Source organism: Eublepharis macularius, chromosome 3, assembly GCF_028583425.1.
Source record: "Eublepharis macularius isolate TG4126 chromosome 3, MPM_Emac_v1.0, whole genome shotgun sequence".
NCBI lineage: Eukaryota > Metazoa > Chordata > Lepidosauria > Squamata > Eublepharidae > Eublepharis > Eublepharis macularius.
This window is the reverse complement of record NC_072792.1, coordinates 12718499-12734283: the sequence shown is the minus strand read 5'-3', so window position 1 is coordinate 12734283 and position 15785 is coordinate 12718499.

Here is a 15785-nt window from a genome sequence, read left to right as displayed (position 1 = left end):
ATTACATACAAAGCTCTTCACGGCCTTGGTCTGGCATACCTACAGGACTGCCTCCCTCCCTATGTTCCTCCACGGCAGTTTATTCATCCAAACAGGATGTCTTGCAGGTGCCAGCTTGCACATAGGCAAAATCAACAGCAGCTCATACACAGGCTTTCTCTGTGGTGGCCTCTACCCTGTGGAACAGCCTGCCTGAGGAGGTCAGAAAAGCCCCCATTCTCCCTTCCACAAATGATGCAAAACCAAATTATTCAAAAAGACCTTTTACTCAGATAGGAGGGCGGTCTTGTAGGGAGAGGGTCTCAGGGCCAAGCTACAAGTGACACTTGAACGGCAAGTGGATTGAGTGGAGCGCAAGTGAACAGGGAGAAATACACTTGCCATTCAAGTGTCATTCGTCACTTGTAGTTTTGCCCTCAGTTGCTTCGCTAATGAGTTAGGGACCTTAGACTTCACCACTATGTTGCCTTACATGTTGTCTGTTGCTTTAAATATGTACTCCTATGTACTACCTGTGCTTTATGTTGTCTAATGTCAGTCCCAGAACTGATTATGTTCCGTTTCAGCAATTCTTCAACTCCATATTGGATCCTTGCTAATGATGTGTCTTTGTAAACTTATTTTTATTTATCCTATGACATTGCTTATGGAAATGTCCTTGCTATTGATTGTACTAATCTCACACTATGTAATCCGCCTTGAGTCTCAGTGGGAGAAGTGGACTATAAATGGCATAAATAAAAATAAACCAAATATCTTATACTCTGAAGATAGCTAAATTTTATAGATATAGGAGTTTCAGATAGACTGGGTTTGGAGGTAGGATATCCTCTTTGGTAATGTGCTCTTTGTTAAGAAATTACATCTCAATCCACATCTGGCCATGAAAAACAACAACAACAACAACAACAACAACAACAACAACAACATTGGATTTATATACCACCCTTCAGGACAACTTAAATGCCCACTCAGAGCGGTTTATAAAGTATGTTATTATTATCCCCACAACAAAACACCCTGTGAGGTGGGTGGGGCTGAGAGAGCTCTGAGAGAGCTGTGACTGACCCAAACTTACCCAGCTGGCTCCAGATGGAGGAGTGGGGAATCAAACCCCGTTCTCCAGATAAGAATCCCGCCACTACACCAAACTGGCTCTCATGATAGATGAGAGCAGTTTATAAAGTGTGCTATTATTATTCTAACAAAAATCACCCTGTGAGGTGGGTGGGGCTGAGAGAGCTACAGAGAACTGTGACTAGCCCAAGGTCACCCAGCTGGCTTCAAGTGGAGGAGTGGGGAATCAAACCCAGCTCTCCAGATTAGAGTCCTGCGCTCTTAACCACTACACCAAACTGGCTCTCTTCAGGTACCTAGAAAGCAAAGGGGACTCAGTGAAGTCCCTCTTCCTTTGATGACTGCTAAGGGGAGGGGACCCCTGATGTGGATGGCCCAGGCTGGGTCCATCTCATCAGATCTCAGATGCTAAGCAGGGTCAGCCTTGGTTATCACTTGGATGGGAGACCACCAAGGAAGCCCAGGGTGCAGACACAGGAAAGGGTGAACCATCTCTGTTCGCCTCTTGCCTTGAAACTTCTATGGAATTGTCATAAATTGGCTCTGACTTAACTGCACTTCCCATCACCAAGAAGAGAGTGAGAAAACCAAGGAAATGTCCCTCTTCGTCACAACCAGGAAAGGTCCTCTTCTTCACAACCAGGAAAGGTCCTCTTCTTCACAACCAGGAAAGGTCCTTCTTCACAACCAGGAAAGGTCCTCTTCTTCACAACCAGGAAAGGTCCTTCTTCACAACCAGGAAAGGTCCTTTTCTTCACAACCAGGAAAGGTCCTCTTCTTCACAACCAGGAAGGGTCCTCTTCTTCACAACCAGGAAAAGTCCTTCTTCACAACCAGGAAAGGTCTTGACCTTGGCAGCCAAGAGCATCAACCATGGAATCTGCTCCCTCTCAGCCCATCTCCTCCTTTGCTCTCTCCAGTATGCTTTCTCTCCCCCATCTCTAGCAGATACATCACCCCCCAAATATGCTGCCCATTGGACACATTCAGTGAGCCTTCCATTAGGGTTACGTCTCTGGACGTCACCAAGAAATGTCACCTCAAATCCGAGAAATAATTCTGTAATTTTAAGATCTTTTTTTTTTAAGTAATGTGATAAATTAGTAGAAAAAAAGAATCATCAATATGAGTCTTCAACAAGATTTAAAAAAACTATAAAGTGAGAAGATGGATGGTGGAGTAGGCACTGGACTCATTGATATGAACATCTGTCATTACTCTTGCAAAGACTCGTGTCTGAGGGAAGTGCAATTAGCTTTAGTCTTACATTATGTCAGTTTTCATGCACAAAGATTAATGTGTGTCCTTTACTGAACTAACTAAAGAAATACAAATCAGGGTAATTAATTGCCTCTTTCGAAGGGTGGGGATATGCAAGGGCCAGTGTTAAGCAGAACTTTTCACAAGGTAAGACAAAGGCACCTAATTGCCACACATCCATCCAGTCAACCTTTCTACTGATGAAGAAGCTCCTATCCGATTTCAGAGCATTCAAAAGCTGGTCAGTTAGAGTGTTGGACTAGGATTTCACCTAATTTCACCTCTCTACAAAGCCAGCAAAGATGGCTCCTCACAGGGTTTGTTAATAATTGACAGAGCCTCCAGAGAGGCAAAGAGGAAATTAACAAATGCTCTAAGGAGTGATCTTTGCCGGCTGTGCACAGAGAGGTGAAATTCAAACTATGCTTCCCGGCTAACTTTATGTCTCCCTTTATTTGAGTGTCCTCATGTAATTTGTCTCGTGTAGTTTAGGTTTCAGCCATGGCCCTTTCCAGGGGCCTGACTGGTAGAAAAGAGCTCTGCACCAAAAGGGGGAAAGAGAATGATCAACAAAAAGGTTTGATGGCCACACCTCATCCACAGTGAACAGTTTATTTCCTATAAGAACAAGATCCTTATTAACAAGCATCCCTTCCCGCCGGGCCTGAATTAATCTTCTACTTGTTCGGCTGCAGTCGCTTGACCACACGCTGTTACCACATGCTGTCAAGCTGTTAGAGAATAACAAATAAATAAAATTCTTTGCTTTGTTAAATAGCTGTCTGTCAAAAAGCAATACAGGAAGAAGGGCTTGAAAATTGCATTTGTGATCACGAGTGGTAACGAAGCAAAAATAGTCAAAATGAACCTGCATTTCAAATGAAGGTTCTGTGGTGGGCAGGAACACTTAACAATTATGGCAAGCAACGACTCCAAGAACCTCGAGGTTCATTTGCTCAAAGAAGAAGAGCCAGCAGGGTTATCATGTCAGTGGGAAAAAACCCTCTAAAACCAGAGTAAAAATAACATTTGAAAAATCATACAGTGGGAAAAATAGAAAAAGAAAAACCGTATAGTGGAAGGGGGTTTGGGAACTGGAAAAAAAGCCCATAGGCTTAAATCCAACAGAATATTTCGGGGGGGGGATAAGTGCTCACAGAATGCAACATTTTTGCACCCCCCCCACCTCCCGTGGCAGTCTGAAATGCCACTGGTATCCTGTTCTTGGTGTCACTGAATGCATAGGGTTGCCCGACGTCTGGTTTTGACCTGGACTGTCCGGTACTTTTGCTTTCATCCGGGAAATAAATAGGAAAAAGACCAGACACACAAATGTTCAGTATTTTCTAATTAAGAGTTCTGAGAAACAGGCAGTTCTAAAGGGGCAGAGGGAGGGGGTCTCAACAGCAGGAATAGAAAGGAAATGAGAAAATCAGGGAGTAAAAAAAGGAATCAAGCCCTAGAGCTTGGCTGTGGGTGGAGGTCTGGTGGAAGGCAAACTGCAGCTGGTGTTAGCATTTGCATTGTTCCCCACCTGGAAGGAGGAAAAGAGAAGGCTGCCCATCCTTGAAAAGGGCAGAGAAAGTTTTATTGCTCATGTGTGGAGGAGAATTTTGGCTCTCCATGCTGCAAAGTGGACTTCATGTTGTTGGCTTCTCCCCCCTTTAGCTTCTCACTTGAGGAGCCGCTTTGCCTGCCTCGTCCCCCACCCCTTCCAAGCTTCTTGACTATTCTGGCTCCCATATAGGGCTGTCAAGTCTGGGTTGGGAAATTCCTGGAGATTTGAGAGTACAGTGTGGGGCTTGGGAAGAGGAAGGACTTCCACTGCATATAATGCCAGAGTCTATCCTCCACAGCAGTCATTTTCTTGTGGGGAACTGATATCTGTCATCCGGAAATCAGCTCTAATTCTAGGAGCTTTCCAAGCCCTACCTGGAGGTTGGCAACACTACTCTTACCATCTGGAGAAAAGCAGACAGCCTCTCTCTTTCTCCGTCATTCAGAAGTAGCTGCAAAAAAGAACTGGGGGGCACACTCCAAACAAGTTCTGGGAGTGGTCGTAATGAAGAACTTAAAATTCCCATGATGTCCTGTAACAGCCTCCCCCAGCCATAGAGACATTTCTGGCTGAGGGCATATTTGCCCTTTTGTTTTTACCATTTCTCCCTTTGCCTTCCCCCCTCGGCAATCAGTTGCAGCAACTTCTCCCCTGAAGCTCCAACTCAAGAAGTGACGAGGATGATATGGAGAGAGTGTCATATCTGCATACCGTTCATCCACACCATTCATATGTTCTCTGTTCCCTGTGTTGATTGGTTCAGACCGTGTAACTATATGCTCTCTTATTATGCTCATATACGTGACCATTATATTCATGCCATCTCGAGCTTGCTTAAAAACAAAAGTACTAATGTGGAGACTGTTATCTCTGAAGCCTGCTTCCTGACCTTGTAGTAAAGTGTAACTCTTTGCAAGAGTCGAATGCCTTGTAATCTTCTGGCTCTCTCTGGCCAGACAAAGCTATTGTGTTTCTCATGAAAACTGGTACTTCCAAGCCTTTTTGCTAACTGCCCCAGGGGAGGGGGGGATCCTGAGGAAATACTCCATGGGATCTAGGGCCAGGGCTCATTTTGAGGGGGAATGCACAGGAATGCAGTTCCAGCAGTTCCCCAAAGAGGTCACATGTCAGGTGGCCTCGCCCACCTGACTCTTGACCATTTGGGCCTGTTTTGGCCTGGATTGGGGCCGAAACGGTCCGAATCAGGTCTCTGATGGGTGATCACTCTGATCACTCTCCCACTCAGCAGCAGCCCGATCCTGACCATTTTGGGGGCTTTTCTGGCCATTTTCAGCCCCTTTTTTGCCATTTTGGGCCCAATTTTGGCCCTGAATGGCCGGGATTGGGTTCAAAACAGCCAGGATAGGTGATGTCAGGGGGTGTGTCATATGCAAATCAGTTATGCTAATGACATACTTCTGGTGATGTCAAGGGGTGTGGCATATGCTAATGGGTTATGCTAATGAGTTCCTCCAGGTCTTTTTCTATGACCTCCTCAGCCAGGCCATTCCACAGGAAAGGGGCCACCACAGAGAAAGCCCATTCATGGGCTGCTGTTGATATCGCCCATGTGCGGGGTGGCACCTGCAGGAGACCCTGTTCAGATGAGCGAAACTGACTCCATATTTTGCACCAATTGGAGTCTTCTAATTAACTTAGATTGGAAAACTATGTATAGTGCATAGTGCCTATGTATAGACATCACATCCCTGCTGCTCTCTTCCCCCAATCGTGGTCTCTCCAGGCTCCACCCCTCAATCTCCAGGAATTTCACTGCCCAGAGTTGGTAACCCTACACACAAAGGGAAACTTCCATATATAGCTGCCGTATAAAAAGGTCACAGTGATGCAAGATGAAAATCGTAAAAGCGCTTTCTCCATTAAAATGCCATAGTCCCAAACTATAGTAAGTGCCATGTGGGGAGGAAAAAAATGCTTAAATGCATTTTATTTTATTTCTTAAAAAATGCATCACTGAAAGAAAGTGTTGTCTCAAACGGTTCTGCTAATCGGAATATACAGTCTTTATAAAAGTGTATTTTAAAAAAAGTCTCCGAGATGTTGCTGTTTGGACTCTTGCACATAACAGATGGTTGCCAGTTATTATGCAACGAAAGACATAAAATATGAATGACTGACAAGCTGGGGGGCTTGGATTCTCCCCTTCAGAAGACTTGCCCTTCTGTTCTGAGACAAATAAGCTACACTGACATTCAGTCTGGTAAAAGAATAAGCAAAGCAGCTGAGCTGGGGAAGTGGACTGTGACATGCACTCATACCCCTCCCTACCTCAAGTGAATTGTTCCAGTATAATCAAAGCAATTTTATTCATCTCTCCCAGTCATATTTTATTATTAGTCTCTATATCAGAGACAGAAAACGAAAGGATCCAGCCCATAAAAAGGAAAGATCATCAAGTTCAGTGAGAGATTTGCTAGATGTGCATTCAAAAGACAAAGACCATAATTTTTTAAAAGAGGAAAATTTATGTATTACATAAAGAAATGTATTTTCATTAGGTTTGTTAAAAGAAATTCTCTAATTCCTCTTTACCAAGTTTCTCCCTGAAACCCTATAATCCCTTTCTTTTCCTCTTTTTGGGAATTTGGAGTCAGTTTCTAATCAATTCCTTTTTGCTCAAAGAGAAATTCAGAATAATAGAATCATAGGGTTGGAAGGCACCTCCAGGGTCATCTAGTCCAACCCCTGCACAATGCAGGAAATTCACAACTACCTTCCCCCCCACACACACACACCTCCAGTGACCCTTGCTCCACGCCCAGAAGATGGCAAATTAGAAGAGAGAAGGGGCAGGAAGGGAGCTTCTGCAAAATTTTCTGAATTTTACTCTGGTGGTGCTCAAGGGAAGGCAATGTCTTCCCAAGCCCTCCCATCTTCAAGCTAGAGCACCACCCAGGGTGTGTAACATAAAACAATCACAAGGGCTGAAGTTACAACAGGGTGCCTTGATTCCTCTTTGAAGGAAAATGAAAGAGAAATGAAAAAGAAATCCTGCTCTTCAAAGAGAAAAAAAACAGATTAAGAGGAATCAATGGCTATATCTAAAAAGTAAACTATGGGGGGAAAAACACCTCACTCCATAACAACCCTAATTTGCATGTCTTGGTTTGAACATATATGTTTAACACTGAGAGTCTCTACATGAGACGAATTACACGAGGATATTCAAGTGAAGGGAGACGCAATGATAGCTGGGAAGCTGAGTTCTAAAAGACAGCTCAGGGCCAAGCTACACATGACAAATGACACTTGAACGGCTTGGCCCAGAGAAGGCTTTGTCAATTTCCCCTCTCTACAGAGCCTCCAAATATTGCTGCTCAGAGGGTTTGTTAATTTCCTTTTTGCCTCCTAGAAGGGGAGGTGAAACTGACAGAACCTTCCGGGAGGCAAAGAGGAAATAAACACACATCCTCCCCCTAAGCAGTGATATTTGTAGGCTCTGCAGAGAGGGAAATTGACAGAGTCTTCTCGTCTGTCTTTTAGAACTCAGCTTCCTGGCTAACATTGCGTCTCCCTTCACTTGAGCGTCCTCATGTAATTTGTCTCATGTAGAGAGACTCTGAATGACTGCAAGATCAAGCAGTGACTTCTCAAATTGATTTTACTAGTTTTGCTGCCAGTCATCGTGGGCAGTTTCACACATGAATGCACATCACGCGATCAATATTTATATTAACGCCATCCACAAGTGCTCCATAAGCAAATAACAGTAGGCAGTCGAACGGCAGGATTTGAGATCAGTGGAACCTTAGAGACCAACAAGATTTTCAGGGAATAAGCTTTCAAGAGTTAAATCTCCCTTCTCCAGTAGGCAGAGCAAGCCTAAGAATTCAATGAAACTTCATAGATATAGGCTTTTAAAAGATAAACATCCATAATCTCTTTCCACACCATCCAGAAGCAAAAATTTCTCATAAGAAATACCATACAGGACTGCACCACTGTTGTTCTTGCAAGATACCGTGTGTTTTTTTTCTTCATCTGGATGTATACTGTGCTCAAGTGTATGTCACAACCATCTAATTTCTGGTCAATTTTCTCTCCAGTGAATTACATAAATGAAGTGACCAGCAAGGAGTACTGCTTTTTGTAGCAGAGGATGGAACTTCAACTTCTTTAGCACAAAAATGGAATTATCGATGTGTCAGTGAGTTGAGTATGTACTTCTGCTGATTATAGCCTAGGAACGTCGGTGCTAGAGACCAGCAAGATTTGCATCCAGAAGCACCTTAAAGATCAACTAGATTTCCAGTGTATGAGCTTTCAACAATCAGAACTGTATCTGATTAAGGGAACTCTAACTCTCTAGAATTAAATTGCTCTCTCAGAAACTGAAGTGGTAGGACTCAAAGGTTCCATTACACTGGTGCACTGGGGATTTTTTTGGTACAGAAACAGAGGGCAATTTTTGCTGATTACCCTGCTGTAGACCCCCCATACTGTTTCTGAGGGTCTCTTGAGCCCCAGCAGTAGAATTTGGGAGGGGGCTCGAAGGGCTACAGGAAGCAGTGGGATGCAGGGAGGTCCGGTTCTACTGGCTCCCTCCACTGGTGGAGCTTTCTTTGGATCCAACTCTAAATTATTCAGTATCGGAGGAGATGCTAAACAAAACTGCTTTTTGGCCTCATTGCCTTTTGCTATCTGTAAGACAACAATAAGACCATAAAAAGTATGAATTTGGGAAGCTGATATCCAAATGGCCCAGTGTTACATGCAAAAGTCAGCAGAGAAAGTATGGCTATCTTTCAGGATTTAGAGCAAGCAAACCAACAAACAAAAAACACATACACAAGTCCTGATTCTTAAACTTCAAAAATTAACTTCCACCTGAAAATATGATTTAAAATATACATACTAATACTCATGGTTTTTTTTCTGGGAAAAGAGGTGGTGGAACTCAGTGGTGGCATTTAGGACTGCGGCGTGGAGGGCAATCTAAACTCCCCTCTGTCTGGAGATCAGGGGGTGGGGCCACTGACCATGTGACCATTTTCAAGAGGTGCCGGAACTCCGTTCCACTGCGTTCTCGCTGAAAAAAAGCCCTGCTAATACTGCAGTCCTATGCAGCGATACATCCTTCTAAGCCCATTGACTTCATTCAACTTAGGAGGGCATGTCTGCTTAGGATTGCACTATAAAAGGCATATAAATTATGCAGGTATATTCCCAGGGAAAATTTATTTTAAATTTCATTCCATTAACAAAAAAGGGCGAAATGTTTTAAAGTTAAGATTTCACTGAAATTTATCCTTCCTTGAAAGAATTAATGCTAATAAAATTAATATTCTTTCAAAACATTTCAGGTCCTATACACGTACCAAATAAAATATTGAAACATTTGAACAAAAAGACAAAGAATTAATTATAAAATAATTAATTCACACAATAAGTGGGGGAAAGATGTCAAAATGTAACTTATTATTACCAAATAAATGTATGAGCCAGGATGTTGCAGCACCTGAAAGAAAATGATGAATAACCTCTTTATTATTCATTGGCAAGCTAGTAGACAAATCTCATTAAGAGTCTAAATCCAAGAGACATGTACTTTATTGGTTATAATTCTATTATTTTCTATTTAGTAGAAATCAAAATGGCCATAAAATAGGGTTCAACCAAAAAGGACGTTCCACCCAAAACCAAACTAAATCAAATAAAACCTTGGAACCCAAGGATCACACTACAAGGTGTACAAATTAATATCTCTATATTCAATGCAATTCGACAGATATATACAGTGAATTCAATAAATATATAACAAAAACTATGTAGTTTTCAGTCCATTTGTTCATCCAGATACATTATATACACACAGTCCTTTCACTGAACAGTCCAATGACTTTGTGAAGAATGTATTTTTCCAAACTCGAATTCCAAAGCTCAATGGCTACTGTGGCACCAAGTCAGAAAGCCAATCTTTCGCTGCTTCCTCCTGACAACGTATTTGTCCAACGCACAATGGCTCTAAAGGCTGGAAATCGCCTCTAAATAGACCAGTAGATTGGCCGGGAGATTGGCAACGAGCCTGCCAGCTTCTTACTATGCTCGTTTCGGCACTTCTTCTTCACAGCCAGTATTGAGTACGGCCAAAATATCCAATTTCCTAATCCATATTTGGAATAATCTCAGGACTGGATCACCTGCTAATTGCGAGTGATAGTGCTAAAAGCATGGGTCATGCTTTTAGCACTATCACTCGCAATTAGCAGGTGATACAGTCCTGAGGACTGTGTGTATATAATGCATCTGGATGAACAAATGGACTGAAAACGACATAGTTTTTGTTATATATTTATTGAATTCACTGTATATATCTGTCGAATTGCACTGAATATAGAGATATTAATTTGTACACCTTGTAGTGTGATCCTTGGGTTCCCAGGTTTTATTTGATTTAGCATAAAATAGGGTTGCCAGGCCTCCTTACCATCCCAGCAGGAGAGGGGACCTGGTGCTTGCCAATACAATGCCCATCCAGGAGTGAGGTCATCATGCAGGCCCCAGGAGAGCTCCCAGGCTTCGCAGGGGGTTCATTTGGGCCCCCAATGGGGCCTGCACGATGTCACTCAGAGGAGGCCTCAGGGGCTTGTCCCCGTGCCTTTTCTCTCCACTAGCCAGTGACTGATGGCAGGGGGTGGAGGCTGGGAGCAGGGGATCCCCCACCCCCACTGGGAGACTGGCAAACCTACCATAAAATGGCATTACAGTATTTAACACAGTAGAAGTTACATGAAACCTATAATATGGCGAAAGGATGGTGGACTATAGACTCAGAGCCAAGCTACAAGTGATGCCTTACGCACGTTGGACACTTGTCAGCTTCCCTCAAGTTTTGATTGGACATGTAGGCGTCCTGGTTTTACAGCTTGGCTCTCCATTACAGCTGCAAGACCAGGACGCCTACATTTCCCATCAAAACTTGAGGGAAGCTGACAAGTGTCCAACCAGTGTCAGGCGTCACTTGTAGCTTGGCTCTCTAGTCTATAGACTAGGTCTATAAGATGGTGGACTATAGACCCAGGTTCAAGCCCTGGCTCTCACAAAACTGACTGGGTAGCCCTGGGCCAATCACTCTCCCCCATGCTTCAAAGGATTCCAATTTATGGAGGACAGAATGGTGGAAGGGAGTGCCATGTATACTACCCCATGCTCCTTGGAGAAAATGCAGCATAATGTATAAATAAAATCAGTGCTAATGAATCCTACAAAATAATGGCAATGTATACAGCAAATGTAGTAAGGAGGAAATGATGGTCATTTCCTAAGCACTAACAACAATCCAGTGAAGACAGAATTAAAACTATAGGGAAATACTGTGTGTGTAGGGGGGAGGTCATAACATTTGCAAATATATTGTCAAACAGAAGGGGGGAAATATCCAGTACAGTGTAGATGCCTACATTTCCCATCAAAACTTGAGGGAAATGTAGAAGAAAGCGCCAAATATACTTACCAATAAAAGGATGTAGGAAAACATCTATAAGCAGTTCAACTAGGCATAAGGAAAATTGTTCTTATATCAACCACTAAAAAGGGTACTGACCCAAGTGGGGGACGTCACATCACAACATTTTCTTGGCAGACTTTTTGTTAGGGGGACGTTGCATCATGACGTTTTCTTGGCAGACTTTTTACGGGGTGGTTTGCCATTGCCTTCCCCGGTCATCTACACTTTACCCCCAGGAAACTGGGTACTCATTTTACCAACCTCGGAAGAATGGAAGGCTGAGTCAACCTTGAGCCGGCTACTTGAACCCGGCTTCCACCAGGATCGAACTCAGGGCATGAGCAGAGCTTGGGCTGCAGTACCCACAGCTTTACCACTCTGTGCCACGGGGCTCCTTCACTAAATTTTTTTTTAAAAAAAACCCTCCTCAGAATTTTCAACAAAGGCAGTAATGTTATGAGAACGGCGTTTGCAGTAAAAACAATCCAAAATCAGACTGACATACAAGTTGTGCTGCCAGGTCTCCAACTATGCTGGTGGCCTTCATCATCGTCGTCGTCATCATCACAACAACAACAACAACATTCGATTTATATACTGGCCTTCAGGACAACTTGATGTCCACTCAGAGCAGTTTACAAAGTATGCCATTATTACCACAACAAGGATAAAATGGGGGGTGGGATTAGGCATTGTTCAAATGCCACATCACTTCTGGAGAGATCATGGAAAAGACATCATTGTTTTGTGCTGTTGCTCTAGGATTTCCCCAAATTTTATGGTAATATCATGGAGTCTGGGAGGAATCTTAGAGTGTTGCACTGATGTAATGACATTTTTTCCAGGATTGCATAGTAAGTGACATCACAGCATTGGAACTCTACCTATTAGCATGTCCGCACCTCCCTGTACCTCCTGCCAGTTTCCACCATAGAGCTTACCCAAGTCAACAACTGACCTGGGTCAGTTTCAGAGGAGCCTCTTGTTTTTCTTCAGATAATAACAACAACAACAACATTTGATTTATATACTGCCCTTCAGGATGACTTAACACCCACTCAGAGCGGTTTACAAAGTATGTTATTATTATCCCCACAACAAAACACCCTGTGAGGTGGGTGGGGCTAAGAGAGCTAGAAGCTGTGACTAACCCAAAGTCACCCAGCTGGCTTCAAGTGGAGGAGTGAGGAATCAAACCCGGTTCTCCAATTAGTGTCCTGCGCTCTTAACCACTACAACAAACTGGCGTAGTTCACCATAGGGCTGGCAACCCCACTAAAGGTGTAGAAAGGCAAAAATGAATTGGTGGGTTCTAGCAACATTTCCCCCCACATAATAAATCTATCCTTGAACAAGTTGTAACATCATTAATAATAATAACATTTGATTTATATACCACCCTTCAGGACAACTTAACACCCACTCAGAGCGGTTTACAAAGTATGTTATTATTATCCCCACAACAAAACACCCTGTGAGGTGGGTGGAAGTGAGAGAGCTCCGAAAGAGCTGTGACTGACCCAAGGTCACTCAGCTGGCTTCAAGTGGAGGAGAGGGGAATCAAACCCAGCTCTCCAGATTAGAGTCCTGCCGCTCTTAACCACTATAACAAACTGGCTCCCTCTGCCTTAACTCCTCCTCCCTGTAACCTGCCCCATAAGAAGTATTCCCCATTTGATTTCCTTCCACATATTTGAATAACTGGGCGATGAATCATGAAAGTTCATATTGAAATAAATCTTGTTAGTCTTTAAGGTGCCACTGGACTTTTATTTGATTTTGAAGGGGAGAATCAGACTTTGTTTTCATACTGACAGTAAAGAGAGATAAGCACAACTAGATTCTGTACTACTGGTCAAGTATACCAAAGGCTTATGTTCAAACAGGCTAACTGTTAAAAGGTGAAAAAGTGCCAAAAGTGAACAAGAAAAAAGCATATAGGTACATGCAGGGGTTATTTTGTACAAAAAGAGCTGAAGGAACACATTAGCATAACTCATTAGCATATACCAGACCCCTTGACATCACCTGAAATGTGTCATTAGCATAACTGGTTTGCATATGCCACACACCCTGACATCACCTATCCTGGCTGCTTTGGACCCAACCCTGGCCATTGAGGGATGAAATTGGGCCCAAAATGGCAAAAAGGGGTTGAAAATGGCCAAAAAGGGGCCCAAAATGGTCAGGATTGGGCCGCTGCTGAACAGGAGAGTGATCCCCCACCCATCAGAGGCCCGATCCAGGCCATTTCAGCCCCAATCCAGGACAAAAAGGGCCCAAAATGGCTGAGAGTTGGGTGGGCGGGGCCACTTGACATGTGACCTCTTTGGGGAACTGCGTTCCTGCGCGTTCCCCCTCGAAATGAGCCCTGGGTACATGTACTCAGGTTAACAAATGGCATAGAAAAGAGAAAGTGTGAATGATCTGTGGGAAAGTAAAATAAAGAAAAATACTGAACAGATGCATGGACATCAAACACAAAGAAACAAACATTGATTTTAAAAACTCACAGTGCAATAAAGCCTATTGAATGTGTAGCTGGACCACATAGCACATCTTTACTTATCTTTTTAAAAAAAAAGCCTTTCAGAATGCCGAGCATATCTCTCACTTTCGATACGGGCAATTTGATCCCAGCGCTCAGTTTCGCTCTGCCAAATGGTTCCAAGGTGAGAAAAGTAACATTCACAACACAAACCATTCTGCCCCACTGGAAAGGGTACTGCCCCTTTAGTAGAGTGTCCAAGATTTTTATGGAATTTCCTTAGGTAAGCATCGTTGCTCTCAGTATTTCCTGAATAATACTTGCCAACTGGACAAGACGCATGGATTCTATAGCGTCTCACAACAGAACCAACCGAAATAACAGTATATACATATGTATGAGCAATTGCATATTTTAGATATATCAGAAGCATCTGAATTACAAATGTGAGTAGAAAATTCAAATCAAGAATTGTTATACAAACCTTGCCAATATAAGAAACAAATCCACACACAGAAACAACCTAATATGAAAGAATGCATTCCAGACACAAAAGGGAAGCAAAAGTGGTGGGGCCCAGTGAATATTCGATAAAGTTCTATCACTAGTCCAATGAACATGAAAGGATTGTTAACATTCTCCTAGTGGGAGAAACAGCAAGACGTGTTAAATCACACAATGATATTCTACCACTCTACCACCACATAGAGATATTGTTTTTTATCTTGAATAGAAAAGAGTCCAGTAGCACTGTAATGATTTCAAGTAAATGGGTGCATGTGTCTTTAAATGCTTGGTTTGAGCTAGGTGAAGAGTGGGGGTGAGAGAGGGATGAGTGAGTGATGTGATTGGTTGATGACTGAGGGCCAAGCTACAAGTGACGGATGACACTTGAACAGCAAGTGGATTGAGTGGAGGGCAAGTGAACAGGGAGAAATACACTTGCTGTTCAAGTGTCATTCGTCACTTGTAGCTTGGCCCTGAGGGTGAAGCTGCAAGTGATGAATGACACTTGAACGGCAAGTGTATTCCTCCTGTTCATTTGCGCTCCACTCAGTCCACTTGCTGTTCAAGTGTCTTTCGTCACTTGTAGCTTGGCCCTGAGAGTGTGGGCAGAGCGAATGCGGTTTGAGATGGAGAGTAGAGAGAAAGTTGTCAGAAGAAAGCAGGCTAGCTGTGTGCTGCCTGAATATGTTGAAGTGTTTATGAGAGTTAGGGCCAAGCTACACATGACGAATGACACTTGAATGGCAAGTGGATTGAGTGGAGGGCACGTGAACAGGGAGAAATACACTTGCCATTCAAGTGTCATTCGTCATGTGTAGCTTGGCCCAGATATAACCTGTGTGGAACCTGAACTGAGCATGTTTGTGAAAGGGCACTCAGTCAGGGAAAGAGAGGCCAGCTGTGTGCTGCCTGAGCAGGTTTAATATTTCTGTGAATAAGAGTCAGAGAAAGAGAGGCTGGCTGTGTGCTGCCTGAGGAGTTTTAAGCATTTCTGTGAGACAAATATTGAGTTAGAGAAAGAGGCTAACTGTGTGTGAAGCCTTGGAAGAGATCTGTGTGAATGAGAGTAAATGAAGTAACTTTAAGAACCGAGAACCACTTTTATGAAACCAATATGCTTCTTAACTAAATAAAAGTTTATTTTGTTTTATTATATCCCAGTGTAGCTGTTGTTGCTATATCCCATTCCTATCCTCAGGGCCACATAGAACCACGAAGGAGCCTGACGCTTTGGGAACGTTACCAAAGGGAAAATTTAAATAAACTATCTTGGAATAAAATATTCCTGGTGGCAGCAGACTACCCAGAGGGTTAAGGGATAGATTAAAAGAAAAATCTACCCCAAAGAAAGTAAAGGTCATAACAAGCACCTTTAAGACTAACCAACTTTACTGTAGCATAAGCTTTCGAGAATCACAGCTCTCTTC